Below are 8689 nucleotides of genomic sequence, written 5' to 3' on the forward strand. Positions count from 1 at the left end.
TACTTGAAATCCCTGAACAATAATTCAGCTATTCTGATATCAGAAATGCGTGTAAAAGCCCTTATCTTGTACCTTTGTGACTGTAAGAGTTGTTATGCCTTTTATCTGGTTATTTTCTTGTAGGGCAAATGCCCTAATGCTAATGAAGTCAGCTACTGACTAGCCTCAGCCCCAGATATTTGTAAATCATATCAGCTAAATTCTGCTATTGAAAGACAAGTTATCTTCTGCCTTTTGGCTTATACCTTTAGTACTGCAGCGATAGCTCTGCCTCTGCTCCTTTCGCCTTATGTTCTCCTATTGAAATGGTAATGATTACACTGTCTCCTTTTCTGTTTTGAACTTGCTATTTGAAATGATCTCACTCTCTTTGCTAAAATTCTTGAAAACCTTGAACCCCCTAAACTCAGGGCCATCTGCTCTTCACGTGCCTAATAATAAGCTCTTCTCTCTTTGAAACCTGGTATCTTCAGGACTTGGTTATTGAGCACATCAGGCAAAAGAATCCATGGCCTTTGCCCAGTAATATGGCTTTGACCTTGAAATGAAACACTACTTCTGCTTGCTCCCCTGGCATAACAGCTGTAAACCCCCCACCCCCACCCCAAGAAGGAGAGCATCCACAGTAAGAGATGGAGTGCAAAGAGTATAGCTGCTAGAGCAGGACAAGCAGGAAAAGAAAATAGCCAGGATGGGATTTAATGCGTCTTCCTTGCTACATAAAGGACAGCTGGGTTTTCTCAATGACACCAGTTACTGCCATCTAACCCATAAGCTGCATGCAGAGGAAAAATGTCCAACCTCAGAGCGCAGATCCCTCTGCTTTGGCAAGTGACCAATTTAATCTCGTTCTGGCAGATCCCATCAGGGGCAGACTTCATAGTGAATGATGTAAAAGTCGGAGGCTCTAAGCATGGTATCATCCACCTGGGTGGTTTTCAGACTGTGGCACTCACCGTGAAAATGAATGGAAACCTCTACTTCACTAACCAGAAGGTGAATTCTGTGTGCTGCGCCTCACTGAATCACTTGAATTCCCACATTCTGTTGTGACTCATGGGAATCACAGACATTCCAGGCTTTGCCACTCTCCTCCCAGGATTCCTGTTCGTTAGTAGTAATCCAGGGGGAGAATGGCCTGACATGCACTGCAGTTTCCACATCCCAGATGCCTGGTCCCGTACATGGTCCCTGAATATCCAGGCAAATAACTGCTTCAGTATAGGATTGTCTCAGTGGCTCCCGGTGACTGACATGGGAACAGGACGCTGGCAGTCATTTGGGACTGAGGCAGGATAGAATAGGATGTGATTTCTGCTAGTCCCTTATTTCTCATTTCATGCCAAAGGAACGAATACAGAGCTGCAAACTTCCTGGGACAAATATTTCCCTAAAGCCACCAAACCTCTCCAAACCATTGAAACCTTTCCAAACCACAAAAGCTTGTAAAATTCTGGGCCCAAAGTAAACTCTTGGTTAGTGATAGGAATCACAGGGTCATAAAGATTGTTAACCATTTACCCAAAGACAATTTTTATGTATGTGATAGCAAACCAGCTAGCTATCTCCTCCTAAAACCTCCAAAAGACCACCATGGGAACCTGCACAGAGAAGACACCTGGTGCTCAAAAGTTGCTATGGAAACCTACTACCTACAAAACTTCCTATAAAGGTAGCTTAACGTAACCCACTCAGTGCATGTCCCTCCTTTGGGTATGTCTGTGTTAATCTCTTAAACATGTACTCTCTCCCCTTCTCTTTTATAAACTTTATTACTTATACCTATTGGCCCTCTCGTCTCTAAATTCTTTTAGTTTTGAGACTAATGGATTGGGGCTCAGCTGGCACCACTGCCAGCCAGACACCAGCTACAGTACCAACAGCTATGTCTTGGCCCAGCAGTTCACTATTATGATCTCTGTGCTGTGGAAGGGCTTTCGTTCTGGGGAAAACTTTGCACTTGATTTGCACTATCAAAATCAGGGCAAGGTCAACAATTCCATTCTGACCAAAAGGGGGAAAAGAAGTGTACCTGATAAAGTGGCAGAGAGAGTTCAAATATAGTCGAGAGGCTACTCTGGAGGTTGCTCTTACTCAAGCTTCAGTTAGACCTTGCTACCTATCATAACCTGCCAACCCCCAACCAGGACCATGCCAGCCAATCCTAAAGAGCACCTAGGGCAGTGTATAAGTTTCCACAAGGGCTCCAGGCACTAGAGTAACTTTCCAGAAGCCTACAACCTCCAGATGGGTCCCTGGTCCAGATAAGGCCTGAAACCTAGCCCAGCCTCTCCAGAACGTCAGATAGTTCCATCTTCCTACCCCATGTTAGTGACAGACTCTTCCAATATCAAAAATTTAGAATTGCCGTAACCCAAACACCCCTAAAGAGAGGGATGGAAAGATCAAAGGTGATGATGGAGTTATACAGAGAAGATAGAATTTAACAAATGAATATGAATGCTGAATCATTAAATTGATATCTCTTTTAGTCTCCAGTATTTTAGAGGAACTAGAAGTAAAAACCTAAAGTTGTGAAAATGTAACCCATGTCAAAGTCTGAAAAATTATCTACAACTAATTATGGTACTGTGCTTTGAAATTTATAGCTCTTTTGTATATATTTTATTTTACACACAAAAAAGAAGGAAAGAAAGTCAATTGCAATGATAAAAAAAATACCTAAGCCCTCTAGCTTCCTATATTCTGGAGCAGCTAAAAGGAAAAATCTGAAAGGATCGTAGGGTAGCCTGTGACAAACTTCTGGGATCTGTCCTCTAACTACTTGTTGAAGAGTGCCTTGAAAATTATTGCTTTTTTATTTTTTTGCTTTGTATATATGTTATACTATATAATAATAATAAATAAATAAATTTTAAAAAGTTAAAAAAAATCAGGGCAAGGAGAGGCAGCCAACTCAATGGGAGAAAATATTTGGAAATCACATATTGGATAAAGGTTTGATATCCTGTATATATATAAAGAAATCATAGAACTCAACAACAAAAGAACAAACAACCCAATTATAAATGGGCTAAAGATATGAATAGACATTTTTTGCAAAGATCAAATACAGATGGCTAAAAGCACATGAAGAGATGTTCATTTTCATTAGCTATCAGGGAAATGCAGATCAAGACTACATTGAGATGTCACCTAACACATATAAGAATGGCTAGTATAAAGCAAACAGGAAACTATAAATGTTGGAGAGGATGTGGAGAAATGGGACATTTTATGCACTGCTGGTGGGACAGACACAAAAGGACAGATACTGTATGATTTCCCTTTTATGACCATGGTAAAGATAAACTCAGAGGCTTATAATACAGAATATGGTGCACCTAGAGATGGCGGAAGCTAGAGATGAGTGAATGGTTAGCTAATGAGGTTGAACTTAAATACAAGGGAATGTACAGGAATGAAGGTAATTCATTAGTGGGTCTATAAGTACTATTGCCATATTGAAGGTGAACATGATTTAAAGGGGTTGTATAGAGCCATGTACCCCACCGATTAACACTATAAATATAGTAGTGTTTTATTTGTATAAACTTCAAATACAAACTTTGAAAGTATAAATCTTGTATAAAGAGTGTATAAGTTCAGGGTATGGGCGGAAACTTCTATTGCATGCTATGGGTTATGTTTAGCAGGAAAACATCAACAGTACCACAGCAACTCCAGAGGTAAATAGTGGGAGGGGGGGTGTGTGGAGATAAGAGTTTAAGGGAGGTTTTTCTATTTGGTGAGGGTGTGTTTATTGGTTATTTTTCTCTTGGAGGCAAAGAAAATTGTCTAAAATTGTGAGTGTTGATGATTATGCCACTAAGTGACAAATAAGGTCAGACATGGACTGTTGACTTTGGACATACATGATGCCCAATGGATGGAGGTGGCTGAAGGATACACTGACAAAGAAGTAGAATGGTGATCTCTGGTGTATACATATGACTGAATATTGTGCTGCTAGAAAAGAATGAAATTGTGAAGTATGCAATGTTGTGAATGAACCTGTGGGACATTATGTGATGCAAAGTAAGCCAGAAACAAAAGAGCAGATATTGTATAGTCTCATTTAGAAAAAAACTTATAAGAAATTTGGGGCCCAGATTGTAAGCTCTTATAGCAGTCATATTTAGTCTGAAGTGGTAGTTGTTATTTCTAGATTTTGAGAGGCTGGGATTTCCCTGGAACTTTGGGTACCTGTGTGACAACTAAGACTCAGAGTTTGAGTTCTGCAGTTCTGAAGGTGGGCATTGCCACACACAACAACTGTTAAATAGAAAAAGAGATCAGGCTTCAATTAGATATAAGAACAAAGTTGATTGGGTTGTAAATCAGAGTACAGGGGTAAGGAGGACAGTGTCTGTATTTTAGAACTTCACCTACTCTAAGAGACCTAAGGAAGAGAGGTTTATTTTGTCCAGAACCTAAGTTTTCTGTAGCACATAATCTAACTCAACCTGTCTGGATAGATCATTTAAATAACCCAAACACAAGGAGCCCAGAATGGGAATGAGGGCTTGTAATCCTGTATAGCTTAATGTAATGCCTGGATACATCCCAGAGTATGTTGAGCAGATAATTTAAAAGTATCAGCCACCTGCCATGCTGGAGACCAGGGTTTGATTCCTGGTGTCTGCCCGTGCAATAATAATAATAATAATAGCAAAGTCCCTTGAGGAATGGGAGAAAAAAACATGCAACTATTAAACTTTACCACTGGGGAAACCCCTGATACTGTCTCAAACATTAGAGACTCCCAAGTCAAGAGCCTAAGAGCTTGATCTTGAGGCTTGCTCTTGTGTAGCTTATTTATAAAGCAGAGAAACTTAGCCTACCTATAGTTTTGCCCAAGAGTTACTTCCAGAGGACCTTTTGTGGCTCAGATGTGGCGTCTCTCTCTCTCTCTGAGCCCAACTCTACAAGTGAAATCATCACCCTCCCCCCTACATGGGACATAACATCCAGGGTGAAAGTCTCTCTGGCAACATGGGATATGACTCCCAGGGATAAGCCTGGCTCTGGCACCATGGGATGCACAATACCTTCATGATCAAAAAAAGGGAAAAGATTTGTAACAAATAAGGTATCAGTAGCTGAAAGTTTAAATAAAGTTGAGAGGCTACTTTGAAGGCTACTGTTACGCAAGCTTCTGTTAGATATTGCTATTTATCATGGTTTGCCAAACCCCAACCATTCCTCAAACGCTAAACAATACCTAAGGCTCTATCTGAGATTCTACAAAGGTTCCATGCACTAGGATTACTTTCAAGAAACCTACAACCTCCAGATGGGTTCCTAGGCCAGATAATTCCTGATTAAGAGGGGCCAGTCTCTCCAGAATATCAACTAGTTCCATCCCCCGTCTCATGTTATCAACAGCCCTTTCCAGCATGAAAAAGTTAAGATACCTTTAAAGATTGGAAGAAAGATCAAAGGAGGAGATGGAGATACAACAGAGAAGATAAGATTTAACAAAGGAGTATGACTTCTGAATTACCATATTGATATTTCTTTTAGTCTCCAATATCTTAGAGCAGCTAGAAGTAAAAACCTAAAATTGTGGAATTGTAACCCATACCAAACTCTGAAATCTGTTCTACAACTAATTGTTGCAGTGTGCTTTGAAATGTATTGCTTTTTTGTATATATGTTATTTTTCACAATTAATAAAAAGAAATAAATCAGAGCAAGGGCTGGAAGACTGGCCATCTGTTCCATGACTCTGCTGTGACCTCTGTACAGGATCTCCAACAAGACCAATACCTGATGGCATCAGATATGGCCGGAGAGATCAAGCTATGGGAACTGTGGGCCACTGAGTACGCTAAGCAGTATGAGGGTCACACGAAAGAGTACACCTACTTGTCCTGCACTTGCACGAGGAAGGAGGACTCCTGGTGGCAGTGAGCCAAGACTGCTACACAAGAATCTGGAACTCCCCTGTGATGCCCACCTGCTGAGAACCATACCTCTCTGCACCCATCTCCAAAGTAGACATCTCCACTGCGGCCTTCTTTTCTCAGTTAGGGGGCTTCCTGGGAGTGCTGGGGTGCCAGAGCCAGGCTTATCCCTGGGAGTCCTATCCCATGTTGCCAGAGAGACTTTCACCCTTGGATGTTATGTCCCATGTAGGGGGGAGGGTCATGATTTTACTTGTAGGTTGGGCTCAGAGAGAGAGAGAGAGAGACGCCACATTGCAGATGTCATTGCAGTCCCACAGGACCTTTACTTTTTCTCCTGCAACTCATTCTATAGTGTGCAGACTGGATGAATGTGAATTTGACTAAAGGGGATAAATAGCTCTCCTGTAACAAGGGCATTTTAAATGAACACTCATTGTACACATATCCGATCTGCTTAGCTGCTAGGCTGAAGATGAACATGTTTATACAGAGATACTTCAGTACCTAAATATCTTTATAAAATATCTAAATATTTTAGTTACATTGTGGGCTTAGAGAGCTTGGAAGTACTTTTCATAAAAAGTGCCTATTTCTCTTTCTTGTTGAATTCTTTAGAATAGCTTCCCTACCCCTAGTTGTTTGGTTTGTTTGTTTGTCTTTAACAAAAACAAGACTTTTTTTCCCAGTACTGAAGATTGGTGAAAACAAAAATGAAATTAGTTGCCTCCTCTTTTACCAAAAGCCAAAGCCAGCTGATGAGACTGGGAGAGGCTGTATTAGGCTAGTCAGTGCCTGGGTCCCAGGAAGTCTTGCACCTGTGCTTGAGAAAAACAGTTGGATGGAATAAGAAGGGGGCAGTCATTTCTGTGTCTCTACAAAGCAAATGTAAAGAATGGAGTTTAGAGTCATTAAATTTGGTCTTTCTGAATAAAGCTCACTCAATATCAATAGATCTCTGGAAATCTCTTTTTGGTATCATTCGTAAGCATTTAAATGCTAGTGAATATTAAACAGACAGGTCTTTAAATGCCTTTGTTGAGGTACCCCCCAGAATGTTAGGTATAACCATTCATATTTCTATTATGGTGACTTGAATATAAGTTTTAAGACCCCAGCAAAGAATGTTGGCTTTGACTTTTTTGTAATCTAGAAGAAGTAATTGTGAAAAGCTTTTACAAAGTGCTGAATGAGCCTTTTTTCCATCAAATAATAAAACTAGAAAGACAGAATAAATTTTTAAAAAAATATTAATAGAACTACATTACACAAACAGTAAATTTTGAGTTGAATCGTGGACTATGGTTAATAGTACAATTATAAAAATGTGCTTTCATCAGTTGTAACAAATGTTCCGCAACAATGCAGTGTTAATAATAGGGTAGTATGTAGGAATCCTGTATTTTATGCATGATTGTTCTATAAATCCACAGGTAAATAAAGAGAAATCTTTATTTCTCTAATAAAGAAAAAACACTAGAAAGAAATTAAAGTTCCTGTTGTTTGAGTAAATGGAGATGGCTCCAAGTTGAATTTATGATTTCACAGCAACATCTAAATTTTTCATGCTTTTCATTTTATTTTGAAGTTCTCTCTCTTTCAAAAACTATTCCTTTTTCAACAAACTGACGATTTGACAGTGAAAGGTGGTCCTCCAAAATGGGCTCAACTCTAAAAAATTAGAAATTCAACATCTCCAAGCAGGCATTGTCACCACCTCATTAAAAAAATCACGATGAATTGAAATTATTTTTGATTAGGAATTGTGTTTGGATTATTGAGTAAGTTTAGATATTAACTTTGTGTTGTGCCTGATTAGTAATAACAGTGCAAGGGTCAGCCAATTGTATAGACTTTTCAGAGCGATGTAAAAGTCTGTGTCTTGACTCCTTGCACCGATGAACTTGGCCTACAGGACCAATGTTGCCAACTTGCTTTCATTACTGGGCAAACTTTCATGCATTTCTGAATACCTTGTGTGCTGGTTTGAAACTGTTATATATGCCAGAAAAGCCATATGCTTTTTCCTAATCCAGTCTTGTGGAGGCAGACTTATTGTTTAGAGTGGGACGTTTTGATTAGGTGGTTTCCATGGAGAGAGTATCTTCACCCCTTCAAGATGGGTCTTAATTTCCTTAGTAAAGTTCTTTAAGAGGGGACCATCTTGGAAAAATATTGGAGCTGACACTGACAGACGTTTGGAGATGCAGGAATGTTCCCTGTGGAACCTGTCTGAAACCAAAGGACTAGCAGATGCCAGACACGTGCCTTGCCAGCTGCCAGAGATGTTCTTGATGCCATCCAAATAGAGGTATCTTTTTTGAGTCAAGGTATCTTTCTCTGGACACTATAAACTTGTAACTTAATAAATCCCCTTTATAAAAGCCAACCCATTTCTGGTATATTGCATTCCAGCAGCATTAGCAAACTAAAACACCTTGTAAGGAGCAGAAGTGGGCAGACATGGTACAACAGGCACAATTATGAAGAAAAAAATGAGGAGCAAGCCCCTTCAGAAAAGATGGTTAATATTGGAATTGTAATAGTCAAATAGTTTATAAGTTTCATCTGAAAGGGGTAAGTACAGCTACTATGTAGAATCCAACTTATACCTGGGAAAACAAAGAAGCGTTAATTGAATTTGTAACTTTTATCACAGGACAGGTAGGGAGGTCTCAAATATGCTCTGATGGCAATATTGTGCCTCTCCTGGCATCAGAACGATCAAAAACTTCAAGAACACTTTCCAGTACATTCTGCTTAACCCTAAAAGTACCTAT

The 8689-nt window shown here is 39.7% G+C and overlaps 1 pseudogene; it reads left to right on the plus strand.

Moving 5' to 3' along the window:
* The first annotated feature begins 544 nt into the window (after positions 1-544).
* LOC143658433 (DDB1- and CUL4-associated factor 4 pseudogene) lies at positions 545-5969 on the plus strand (annotated as a pseudogene).
* The last annotated feature ends 2720 nt before the right edge of the window (positions 5970-8689 follow it).

The sequence above is a fragment of the Tamandua tetradactyla genome, chromosome 16 (assembly GCF_023851605.1).
Source record: "Tamandua tetradactyla isolate mTamTet1 chromosome 16, mTamTet1.pri, whole genome shotgun sequence".
Lineage (NCBI taxonomy): Eukaryota > Metazoa > Chordata > Mammalia > Pilosa > Myrmecophagidae > Tamandua > Tamandua tetradactyla.